General features: G+C 41.1%; 1 protein-coding gene across 2 annotated transcripts in view; it reads left to right on the forward strand.

The window, feature by feature from the left end:
- The first annotated feature begins 963 nt into the window (after positions 1 to 963).
- Positions 964 to 12,815, forward strand: part of sfxn2 (sideroflexin 2) — a 44,261-nt gene continuing 32,409 nt past the window's right edge. For both annotated transcript variants that reach the window (XM_022225008.2, XM_022225009.2), the window contains exon 1: positions 964 to 1,291. The gene's annotated coding sequence lies outside the window, so the exon portion shown is untranslated. The remainder of the gene's footprint in view (positions 1,292 to 12,815) is intronic.

A 12,815-nucleotide genomic window follows, 5' to 3' on the forward strand; every position in this document is an offset into this window, starting at 1 on the left:
TGGGTCACCCCCATTAGGACAACCTTTTGAGTTTCGAGGTGAATGCGCAACAAAAAGGCAACTTCAAAGAGCAAAAATATGTTTTATATTTCTCTAATGGAAACCTTCTGTTGGTGTCATTACTTTAAAGTTGCTTTTGCTATTTCTTCTTCTTGTCATTATTAGCTTTTTGACATTCATTTCGGGGAAAGGTTTTGGAATGTAGCAAGGCGATGTCACAGCAGAGCACCATATCACAGAATCTATATCACTTTGGAAAAAAAAAGAAAGCGCAGGCTTTTATATATTCATTACTTCAAGCTTCCCATTTACAGCTTTGCTTTGTGCAAGTGCTGCACTTTTCCCTCCATGCATTAAATTTCTTTGTGGGGGAGAACAAAGATCTGTCAACTGGTATGATGTCTTCATGAATGTCACTAACCTAGCCTCGTCTTATTTCTTGGAGCATGTTCCCCTCATAGCACATAATAATGCCGCACCCAGGTGGAACACACGCATCAAAAAACATGCAGACTGTTCAACAAATACTTAAACATGTCAAGATTTGAAATGTAAACCGATTATCGGAAGATGTATCAGTAAACAAGTTTTCATTTTGAATCACTTGTGAGCTATGTCTGTTTCAGATGACCGAGTAATACTTAGTTCAGATCATTTTGAGGGAACCTATTGCCAAGTGTAAAGTCGTAGTCCGTCTTGTTAGTTACCAACGTTCAGTTTACAGAGATTTCGACCCATGAATGTTTTAAGCGAATTCCAGTCTGAAAGAATGGAAACCTGAAGCATGCCTGGTGTGAAAGTTCCTCGAAATTGTAGAACAATCTCAAGCCGCTTCTGCTCGTAAACACTGCTTCTTGGGAGAACACTGTTTACCTTAGTTTGTTCTGAATGGGTGGAATTTTAATCACAAATGCCATTGTTCCCCCATTCCAAGCTGTTTGGTTTCAGAACCCCTAGATGCTGGCCAAGCCACGCACCGTCGAACACGACCTACGGGTGGAGAACGTGTGTGTCTCAACACGTCTCAACTGTTAACAGCAATGTAGGACATTGTACAAGACAGGAGCGTTAAAAAGATCTGAATTTGAATTGGGGCTCGGTTCAAAACCAGCCCTCCCTTAAACCTAGAGATGGCAAACGATGGACGATTAATGGTGGAGGTAGGACCATAGGAAGGTAGACATCAAGAATGGACCTGGTGGGAAAAGGGAACACTTGTGCAAGCCAGACGGAGCTGTCTATTGCAGAGGTTCTGCACACTGACACTTCTATGCACACCCTAGTTTTCCTGGTAAGTCGTAATTCTTCCCTATATGGCATGTCTTTGCATCATAAATGTCATTATGTATCAGTGCCTACCGGCGCAGTAAAGTTGACAGGTAATGGCAACTTTGTGGAAATCGGACACCAGGCGGTCAAAAATGGTGATCTGTGCACACGGTATTGTTTCGTGACATAAATCGAACGGTGAACTTCTATAAAGCACACATAACCACAAAAAACTGCTATAGTTATTTTGTTCATGTCTGGCGTTTTGAATTTGGTCCCTTGTCCTTTAATCCTTAACACCATTTCTCAAGATTCTTTGCCCAATCCTACATACAATGCGGCTGGTCAGTCTTGTTCTGAATCGTTACAGTAAAGATGCCGTGACATTGAAAACGGGGTTGACATTTTGAGTTCAAAGGTTAGCCATATTTTGTTCTGAGGGCAATCGCATGGTAAAGTGTTTACATCACGTCTCTTCTATATAACGACCGTGTTTATAGGTCATTCCTTAATCGATAACGAAATCACAGTCACTCAAAACGACCAGACTTAACACTGGTCAAAAACACGGTGGCACCGCAAAAAGACTTTAATTTATAATACAAGGAAAGGGTTCCATATACGGACAACATTAACTTTCCTTTAAAATATCATTAGAAAGTGATAACATGTCCTACAAAGTGAAATTTAGCTGAGAACATGCTGAAGCATTTACGTAGAAAACACTAAGAGACAAGTCTCACAGGCCTGTGCACAGGTGCATCAAGTGTTGTCCGTATGTGGCACTCTTTCCCCAAAAAATATGCCATAGATTAATTGTTACCACAAATAAAGCTGAATCATATTTTCAATGACGTCTTCTCTTTTCGAAAAAAAAGAAATAAAAGCGAAAACGAGACCTTCAGATTGATGACTCCAGGCCGACAGTCCAGGGTTAAACACTAATCTAAAACTCCATGCATTGCAACTTCGTATTCAGATAGTCATGGGACAAAAAGTTGGGGATAGTGGTGTCTAAAGTACATTCTACTCCTGCGCTGCAGGATACATTCAAGATTATATTTCAGTCTCTTCCCCCAAATTGGTTTTTGGGAGATGCACCTACAGATTTTAAGGGCCTTTGTTTATAAAACATCTCAGCATTATAACTTTTAATGAGAGTTTTTTGTAGTGGTTGGTCGCTTCAACCATAACATCATCCAAACATAAACCACTTATAAGCTTCGTATTTCCCTCTCCATTATCTCGTAATAGAAACCAAAGAGACCTCGTCTCCAACCTGCCATGTTCCCGTCTCACAGAAACGAAGATTTAATAAATTGATTGCCGACTCCTGATCTCCATCACAGATAATAATGATAATAGAGAAGGGGGCGATTCTCCCAGGGTTTAATATTGCCAATATCAGGGACAATAAACAAAGCTGTGTAGCCGAAATGGCATCTTGGAAGCAGCTAGGCCAAACGGGACAGGCAAGTTGGGTTCGTGTCCATACATACGCGTCTCGATTATCCTCAAGGGATATGGGAGGGAAGACAGATAATGGGTGCGAGTAACAAGCCACTAAATGCCACTGATAGCCTGGGAGAACCGGCCCGTGATGAGCCATAATAGGCAAATTCATCGCTGTTTATTACAAACCAATTTCTGGAAAAATTTTGATGAAGAGTGGTGAAGGATGAGTGGATGGCGAAACCCGCTGGTGGGCAAAGACGAGACGGAGAAACACAGCCAGTAGCCGCGTCTTTTCCATGAAGAGTCTCACTGCATTAAGACCTCATCATAAATTTCCATCAAGAAGATTGGCCTGCCGGCGTGTATTCTGAGACTCTAACTTCTTAGGTCTCTGGTGTCTCTTTATCGGTCTTTACCCCCAAGACGTTTCTGGTCTTATTCGATACACTCGTGGATATTGACTGTCATGGCTTGTCTGGCTGTGCTGGCCGCGTGCGGCCTGCGCTGCCGTCTACGCGGTTGAACCCGGCTTCAACTTGGGTTTATTCGAGTCCCGTTTGTTAGCAGTTTGACAACCCTGTATATGAGATGAGGAAATGGGCTCTTCACACCTCATGACGCGCAGTCTACATGAGGCAATTTGCATCATTTGTCGGTAGATGGAGAAGCTTTCAAGATCGGGACGATGATAGAGATATCCTTGTCCACTTCGCCACCCATGGAGTGTCTTGTTGAAGTAGGGAAAATCGTCACTATTTTACTCTTCGAGTTGTCACATGACTATCATGCTCTGATTAATAAACATGTGTAGCGCAGACGATAGAGATAGTCAACTACATGAACAACCAAACGGAGGATTGTGAAAGAGATGGGTGACGTATTATTACTGCGGGTTTTTTTTGGGGGGGGAGGGCGGATCCAGGATATTTGGCTGGGGGTAGGGAAATGTTTGTTCGTGCAAGAGGCTGGGTTTGTTGTCGCCATTCGTGAAGCCATTTTAATCTCCATAATTATTTTGCCCCTAACTCTACACGCAAAATGATAGGCATACCCCTATATTTATATTATTAGGGGGCCTTCCAACCTTCAAGACCATGAACCCTTTCTCAAACCTCCGATTTCTATATGATTTTACATAAACCCTATGGGGTCAGGGTAAAATTTTTTAAAAGGCATTGAGAGGAAGGGGAGGAGTTGACCCTATCTTCGGATCCCCGCCTGGTTTCTCAAATGGGCTTGACTTTCGTAATAAAATTTGATTGAAAAGTTCCAGAACTGTTTGTTTTGTTTTTACTTCTGCTTTTGTACTAGTCTGTTTTCTTTTGGTTTTGCACTCTCCAGTTTTGATTTTTTTGATTTTATTTTTGGAACATGTTTTGAAATGAAAAGTTTCAAGGGAAATGGGAAATGAAGGAAAAACTGAGGCCAAAAGGTTAATAAATTGAAAAATCAAGATCTATCCATAGTCAGTTTTTTTTTCCAATAAAACGTCTATTCCATCCTGAGAATGCCATATAAAGTTTAATAAGACCATGCAGCGTAAACACGTGCCTAGATGTTTATTTTTTCGGTTTTGAAAATCTGTATATTTTTTGCTGAAAATCACCATATTTCGCTCAACGTAGGGCGCAGCGTTTTAACAAGGATCAACCGATGTTCTTCCAACCGTGAGTCCAAAATGGTTTCATTGGTTGGTCTCACAAAGCTCCCAAAAGTTAATAAAGTCTTCAAACCAAGTGATATATCATTAGATGCGTGGCCCTTCCCAGTTATAAGAAGTAGGCTAAAGGGACGTGCATGCTTGAAAACCAGAGAAATAAACACTATTGGGAAAAGATTTAATGCATCGGCCAAAGGTCTCAACCTGCCGTTCAAAATACCCATAACATATGGGTGATTTAGATGCCAAACCCTTGGTGTGTAGGAAGAAATGTGTGGCAGAGTTCTAGCGCAGAATGTAAATTATTCTTGATTATATTTATACAGGAAATACCGAAATACTGGCGACTTTGCTAAACATGGACATTGTTTCTGTAACGCTTTATGTACACCGGAGTCAAATTTATTCATCCACATGAGCACGCGCGTATGTGCCCCAGGTACCCGTGCAGTAGTCAAGAGCATCGGCAAAGAGTAGAAATCATTTTACTTTCTTCCTCGAATTTCGACTGAGAATAATGTGCATAGACACAGAATTAAGTGACCTGATAAATCCCATTACAACAACAACAAGAACAACATGGAGTAGACGAGGGCTTGAGTCTTTATCAGTGGGGGCGACATCAAACAATGGTGCATACTTGTGGCTTATAATAAACTCCATTTTGGCGCAAAATTGTTGCGTTTTTGTAGGTCCCGTTAATGCGTTGGAGGTTTTTGTCGTGTAATCACGCGAACTCGCTTTAGAAAGCCCGGCAATATTGAGACACGATAGCATGTCTCACAATCAAATTACGTCAGAAGAAGGATGTAACATTGTAAAGGCTAGATTAGCGATCTTAGAAGTTATCTTAGAAGTTATCTACAGCGGTTTTCATTGGGAAATGACAATGCCGGATTGGAATTTAAACTGTGTCTTCAATTGTTACCCTTATCACGTTTAAAAAGCGAGAATTTCAATACGTCAAAGAACATGTGGGGCTCAATGGAAATCATGTTGAATTATTTGAAAACGTTCCCAGCTTTATTTTATTTAAGCACTTACGGAAAAGAAAGATCGATTTACCACAAAAGCAGAAAACATCACCGCCTGCTTGTATCGACATACAAATTTGCACTTTAATTTTTCTCCTTTGCATTCAACGCCGACACCAATCTTCCTTTCAGAAAGTAAACAATGGATTTCTGAGTTGAAATCTCTTGAAAAGGGAGAAACATTTGTTGATGTGAGTGCCAGAATTTCAAAAGAGAATCCGACCTTTGGGTTGCTTTTAAGATACTAAGCCTCCAGCGATCCGCCATTTCAAATTGATCAATTTACCCTCCCAAACATGGTGTTAAAGCTCTTCAAATACTTTATTAACAGTCAAAAGGGATTTACCGTACTTTAGAGGGGGGCTTTGGTTGACCTAATCTATTTAAAAGTCACTAAACTTTCCTCAGGGCAGATCTTAACAGCAGTTCAATCACTCATGCTAGATCCTTTCCCCAGATATTATTCTTCACTGAGTAACTTTTTTAATGCAAAATTGTGATTTGCACTTGTGGCTAGTAAGGATCCTACTTTCTTTACCATTTCAAAAGAGGGGATAGTGACTGTTGCCAAAATGTGCGCTACAGACATAAAAGAAAACAAGTATGGGGTTTATATAAATGAACAGGTGCAGAATTTGACATGAACTTGTCGAGAAAGTTTTTGTATTCTAATGAAACCATGCATCAAAGTCAGTTTTAGGCCCGGGGTGTTGAGCGTATGAATACCAATACTTCGACAAGTGTTTTGCTGACTTTAATCGTAATTTGGCCAGAAACTTGGCAAGACCTTTATGTCTGGATTAGGGGCAGTCGATTAAGCCACTGTGATCTTTTATCTTCAGGTAAAATTGCACTGAAATTGTATCAGAAATTTCGGAGCCAATTCATGACAACTCAAACATTTGGTTGTAATCCTCTGGCTTGGTCATAACACCTCGCTTCAGCAAGTTTCTGTCGTACCTTATGCAACTACCTACGCACCCTTAAAAGGGTGGTAATGTCCGCCTTTTTGTTTCATTTTATGTTGGACAAGAAAACAAATGAAATTTGACAAGCCCAAACGTAAGATATAGGAACTTTCTGGTGCGATCAGGATTTAAACGAGTTTGGTTAGCAAACGCCTACAGCGGCTATAAGCCGACACTTTTACCGCGAACTGCCCCGTTGATACTTGACTAAACCATCAAGCGCTGAATTCAGGACCTACTTATGCCATTAAGATTTGTCTCTATCCTGGACAGTGTTAGACCTCTTTCGTTCACTGAAACATTTCAAGCCAGTAGCAGGCTCTAATATACCTCCACTGAATTACGAGATAATCTCCACAATATATTAGAAAAAGAAGTTATAAATGGCTGCGTTCATACTGGCTGACGACCGATAAATTTACCATTTTTAGCACTCTGCGTTTTAATAGCAAAAGCGCTCCTGGCCATTACGGCGAAGACGCGTTCATCTCCCTGGTGAGTGCTGCAATACGCGAACACACTCGACTGTGTTTACCACCAGTGTCACTGTAATTTGTAAATTATCTTCTAAGTAATTTTTCAGTGGGAAGAGGTTGCAGTCTTGGTTAGACGTATTAAGGCGTCGGCTAACGGCCTGGATGGTGGAAATTGTCAATCTGAAACGATTAAGATGATGGTGTTTTCTGACATGGTTGTCTGGTGAGCAGTGTGATATATGGCGTTCGAAATCTCGCCACCAAAGTGAAATTCTTTTCGATGCATCAAAACAATCTTTCAACTTTGTTTGGCTGAAATATTGTCCAGGTTCACTGACTGGCTGGCAGGAAAGTAGATCGTTCTTTCTGTCTCTGTCGTTAATGTCAGGAATATCTTAATGAATTATATGAATTAATTCAATGAATTAACTCGAAACATTTTTTGTAAGATCTCCTGGATTTATGCTTAATTTTTCGATTATCTGTGAAACGCGAAGTTATTTCTTATTCTAATTTGAAAATGCAAAGGAGACTCTTGTGTATGCAAACGAAACTCTTCACATTTGGGGAACCGATGGTCACATTATCGTAGGAATTTCGCTATAAATGGTGATAAAAAGAATAACCTCGAAAGAAAATTGTAAACAACCTTCCCGATTTGAAGTCCCCCAAAGGATCTCTCAGAGAGCTTTGACAATCTTTTGTCTTTCAACCAAGAGTTTACTTGGAACTTGTCAAGGCAACATGTGAACGAACGAAGCTATAAACATTATGTTGATTTGAAAGTGACTCTGGTAAGAATTTGTTGGTGGATTTATGAAATTTGTCTTCAGTATGACCCTGCTTTTTTCAATGATGAGAATTCTAAAAACGATGAATTGCAGAATGGCACTCCTGAGATCGTTTTCAAGCCGTCAGTTCTTTAAAGGGACTTGTACTTATTTTGTCAAAAAAAGTTGAAGGGGGGGGGGTTCACTCTGTGGACCATACAGTTACTCCTGAATTGCCTTCAGCCATGGTTGTGACTATGAAATTACAACACACCTGGTCTTTTTCATAAGCCCATTCAATCACTTAGTTGAAAATGAATCTCTTTTTGCTCGGCCGGTCTGCATTTTATTTGAGCTGCAAACGACTTGCCGGCCAACAAATGAAATCTGTCACGCCCTCTGCCTCTCCCCTTCCATACAGCGGGCATTGTTGATACAGTAAGTACAATTATTACCATGACAATGATAAAAAGTGCCTTCTAAACAACTTCAATTATGGCACATCACTTTCTTTTCTGCCTGGGACAGATAATACTGAAGCTGTTCGAACGCGCGTGATTTACCCATCCGTGAATTAAAAAGATGAGTCACGTAGACGGCTGTTTTGTGTCCGCAGTCAGAGTAATTCACTTGGACTTCTATGACTTTAGTCACTTGCACCATTATTAATTAAAGCGCCCAGCAAGGAAGCAACTCTGCCTAATAGGATGCCAGTGTTTTACAGCGCCAATTGTTCTAACCAAAGTTACGACATAATGGCTCGCAGTCGACAACTTTCAATTAATTCTTAACTTTGCTCCTCTGCATAGTGTTACCGAAATGTAAACGTTAGGCTATCTGACTAATATTACCATCATGACAAGTGGCTCTTACATTCTCCTTTGCTGGAAACTGGTTTGCAATGCGAACAATTTAATTTTATACACAAGAATGCCAGGTGCACTGAAGTATATTGCACTGCGATTATAATGCCCAGGAGGGATTTTCTTTCTAGTTAGCACAAGGAATCAACTCACAATAATTTGTGATCATAAGTAATTACATTTTACACTGGTTTGCTTAAGAGTTCTTGGGATAAAGGTATTTACTAAGTTCCACACATAAGTTTAAGTCATTCCATTTTCATAAGCAGAGCAAAATTCATCTTAACGTTCATTGAGACGTGATGAAAAACAACACATGTTCAGTTGGAAAAATATAGAAAGTACTTTATTATATTTTTCATAATGAAACATGACGAATCACAGTTGAGCTTAAGAGCTGACTGTTATGAGATGTCTGGAGGGGTACTCGTCACTGCGTGACACCCAAATAAAAGCTGTCGTTCCCCCGTAGGCCGTGGCTTATCTGCACGTCTGCAGCCGTACAATCGGGAAGCTTAGTCTAGGACCAATATTAATCAAACTTGGCCTCAATTATTGTTCGAGTCAAACGGACTGTTTGGCTCAATCTTCTCTTGCTTCAATTAAGAACAATTGGCGGTTTGATGCTGCGAGCTATTGAGAGGCGAATCGGGCTAAACGTGTAATTATGACGACTGGAGTCGTAGGCTAGCAACCCTCGGTCACTGCATTGTGCAAGCCCCTGAATTTTTGAGCTGTTGGATTTTAAATAACAGTTTTTAAATTGAAAGTTGCCAAAAAATTTGGCGACCTACTATTAATTTGTACCCTAGTTCACTTTATATTTTGTTTCCACATTCATCGCCTGCATTTTTTTGAAGAATGGACAAAAGTTTTAAATTTCAGAACTAGTTATAAAAATGGTATGTCACTCGTAAATGTGTTGGCTGTGTACCAACCCCCTAGCCTGTGTGTAAAAATCATATTGAAATTGGTGGGTACCAAGGCTAAGACCTCCATAGATCCCTCTACAGAATGATGAATAAACAAATATTCTGTTATTTCTTCCGTTGGGCCTACCGTTAAACCCGGAGAATACAAACCTTCACATGATCACCCAATCACACCTTTTTCACACCCTTTTTACTCCCTGGTCGATTTACAATGATAAGGAAATTGGACCAAGGAGAGAAAAGAAAAAAATGACTGCCGCTTAAAAGAAGCCAAATGAAATTGATTTAAAGTCCTTGTAATTGTGAATGCTCTTTCACTGTGCTCAGGAAATAGGTAAGAGGTTTTAGAGTAGGAATAATTACCTTCGGTTCGAACTCCAAAAGAGTAAGTTACGTCCAGGTGTGTTCCAATCTAATTCTGCAACCCCTAGCAATTAGTGACCACTCGCGTGAGACTGCCAGACTCAATATACCACAGACCTAGAGAAAAAAACACAGGACAGCTTTCTTTTTATCGACTGACGTCCGTCAAAAGTTGCTAGGCATGGAAATTGTCCGGGGAAAATCCGATACGAGAGTGTCTGGGAGCCGTGTTTAGTTACAGCGGAAACAAGGTGCATCTCGGCCGCTAGGACGTCTTGTCGATAGGATAGTTCCCGTGATATGTCGGCCGGCGACACTAGGATGGTAATACAAGGCCAGCCGCTACGCGTTGATATCGCCTGTGCCGCGCCAAGTCTCAGGGAGACGGGCGGCCGTATGATACATTTCCTTATTCTCAAGATCAGTTCTCGCTCCTTTCTTTTCTGTCTCCCTCTTTCTTTCTCTGTTTCCACAGTCCATTAGTATAGGTTATTGCCTCAAGGCACAAACCTGTTTCACCAGGATTGACTAAAGCGAATTTATAACTCAAGAAAACGCTTAAAGATTCCTTACCACAAAACTGACAAATGTTTAACTTTGTTCGGGAAGAAACCCTTTTCAAGTCTATGAACTCTGAAACAGCGTTGTTTTTAATCGTCGTTTTTCATCAATGCTAATTTGAAGGAGTAGGAAGGAGGCCATAAGGGAATGGAATTAATTGTTTAATTAAAATAAATTCCCCATTTTTGGTTTACAATGTGACATATACATGCAATTACCGGTACATTTCCTATTAAAATCGGTAAACTGCAAAGCGAAACAAATGGAATTATCTTGTACAGAAACGATGTTTAAATCTCATATTTGGAGTTTGCATTCATGCATAACTTTGACAACTCTGTTATGAAACTGCGGTTGGAGATCGGTTAGTTCATTTCATAGTAAACTTCAGAGTAGATTGTGTTTATTTTCGGTCATAGCTATGTCTAAACAAGGTAAGCCCGGAAACGCGCAAGGTGAAATTCAAATAAAACATTTATTCATCGTCATAAACAAAATTTATGGCAATGAGTTTCATTTTGAAGAATGCAGCGAAAATTGTGAAAACATTGTATACCATTTTAACAAGCATCCAAACGCTCATATAAAAGATGTGGATTACGTCATTACCCTTCGTCACCATATTCAGCATAATCGGTGCATATTATTGAAGAGGTGTATTAACTGCACATTTCATGGGATTTTCTCTTAAACGTAGTACACATTTGCTAAATCATAATCAGTCCTGAAAACAATTACATCGAAGACCGTAAAGGAAAAATTACTCATGTTTGTGCCCGCGGATTTTCCAACTCTAGATTTCTATCACTACTGTCAAACGTGATGTATACACAATAATGTTGATGTGTAACCATTTAGGCTAATTGCATGACACTTCTATAGGGACAAATTCCACTGAATGGAAGTCCATTGTCAATATTTTACTGACCAATTATTTTGCCCCTGTTTCCCCTACACATTGCCGCGTTCCCTAAGGGCCCGTGGGCGCCTCCTTACTTCTGCAAACCCTCCCCGGGCGCCTAGTCATTTTCTCCCTGCTCTTGTCTACAATTTCGTCCGGAGTCTCACTTGATTTCCACCGGCGAGCGGCCATGCTCCGGCATACGATAACGGATCTTACGTATTAATAGGTGTTGGATACGGCCATCACCTGTACCAGGTGCCCGGCAACGTACAATGGGACCCCAATTAGCATCCCCTCGGCCCGGTAAACGAGCGATTAGCGACGCTGTCTAGGAGCCGGACCGTTCACCGATAGCCAGTCTACCCCGCGGCAATTCCAGCCAGGAGACGAGATGAGAAAAATACTTTACTACACAAGGAGTGTAAAAGTGAGGGACGGAATGGTTGGATGGATGGTGGATAGAGGAGCAATAGTAAAGGGGAGAAAAGGGAAGTCCTACGGGGGTCTGCTCGCCATTTCATCACTTCTATTCCATGCACATTAGTTTGTCGGAGGTTGATTTAGGTCTGAACCGATGCGGTGTCACAGTCACCCCTCTCTACTCTGTACAAATGTTTACCGAGGGAAATCTTGGAGTGGCTTCTCAACGGGGGCTTGGTCGTGTTGTCCTGGTTAGTTAGAGGGCTACTGGCATGCATGTCAACGTTTCGTTTACGCTAGCCACACACTGAGCACACAAAACGTATGGATCGCGCGAGAGGAGTAAAAGGTATCCCGTTTGCTTTAGGAATGCTTCAAGGAAAGAGACTTGGGGGCTAACTGTCTTCGAGATCCTAGCTTTATTTGTTAGCCACCCGTGCATATAAGGGGAACTTTGCTTAAACAAGTTGTATCTGTATAAGAAGACACCGAATGAAGGGATGGAGAGAGAAATATCGATTGATCGTGCTGATTGCCTTAGATATGGAAATGAACAATTCTCCCCAGCTTGAATTGTGTCACAGTGACTGAATGTCTCGCTCGGTAAAACAACAACCTCATCAACAGGAGGAAAAACTACTCGGCCCCTGTGATGAAATTATTCCCCGCCTGCTTGGGTTTAAGCTTCGTGTCACAGCGGGAATTACAGGTAAAAAAATACCCAAATGTCACTGCTGAACCAAAATTACTAAAGAAAAAATAATTGAGAAACAGTGAAGTTGAACAGCAAGCGCGATGACTTGAGCACGAGCAGGCGACACAGGAAGAGCTCGCCCGTGAAGAGACTGGGGAAACGAACCGCCAATGCACGCTTTGATTAAAAACACAGACTTGTCAGGAGCCCCAAACTCAAGTGAGCTAATTCGCTCCCTGATTATGTTCGGCGGGGCAATGAATGAAGGTGGCTCGCTAATTTCACAATAACATCAATTTAAATATATTAATTGGAAGTGGCGAGCAACGTTTGGGAGTTATTGCTGCTTCAGGCAAACCCGGAGTGGACCATACGTGTGTGGTATTAATACTCGCTCTAATAGTCTCGCGGCAAGGTCCGGACACCAACACTCAGCGCTGCGTAAC

Source organism: Acanthaster planci, linkage group LG13 (genome assembly GCF_054643075.1).
Source record: "Acanthaster planci isolate LZ-2023a linkage group LG13, COTS_SCS, whole genome shotgun sequence".
Classification (NCBI taxonomy): Eukaryota; Metazoa; Echinodermata; class Asteroidea; order Valvatida; family Acanthasteridae; genus Acanthaster; species Acanthaster planci.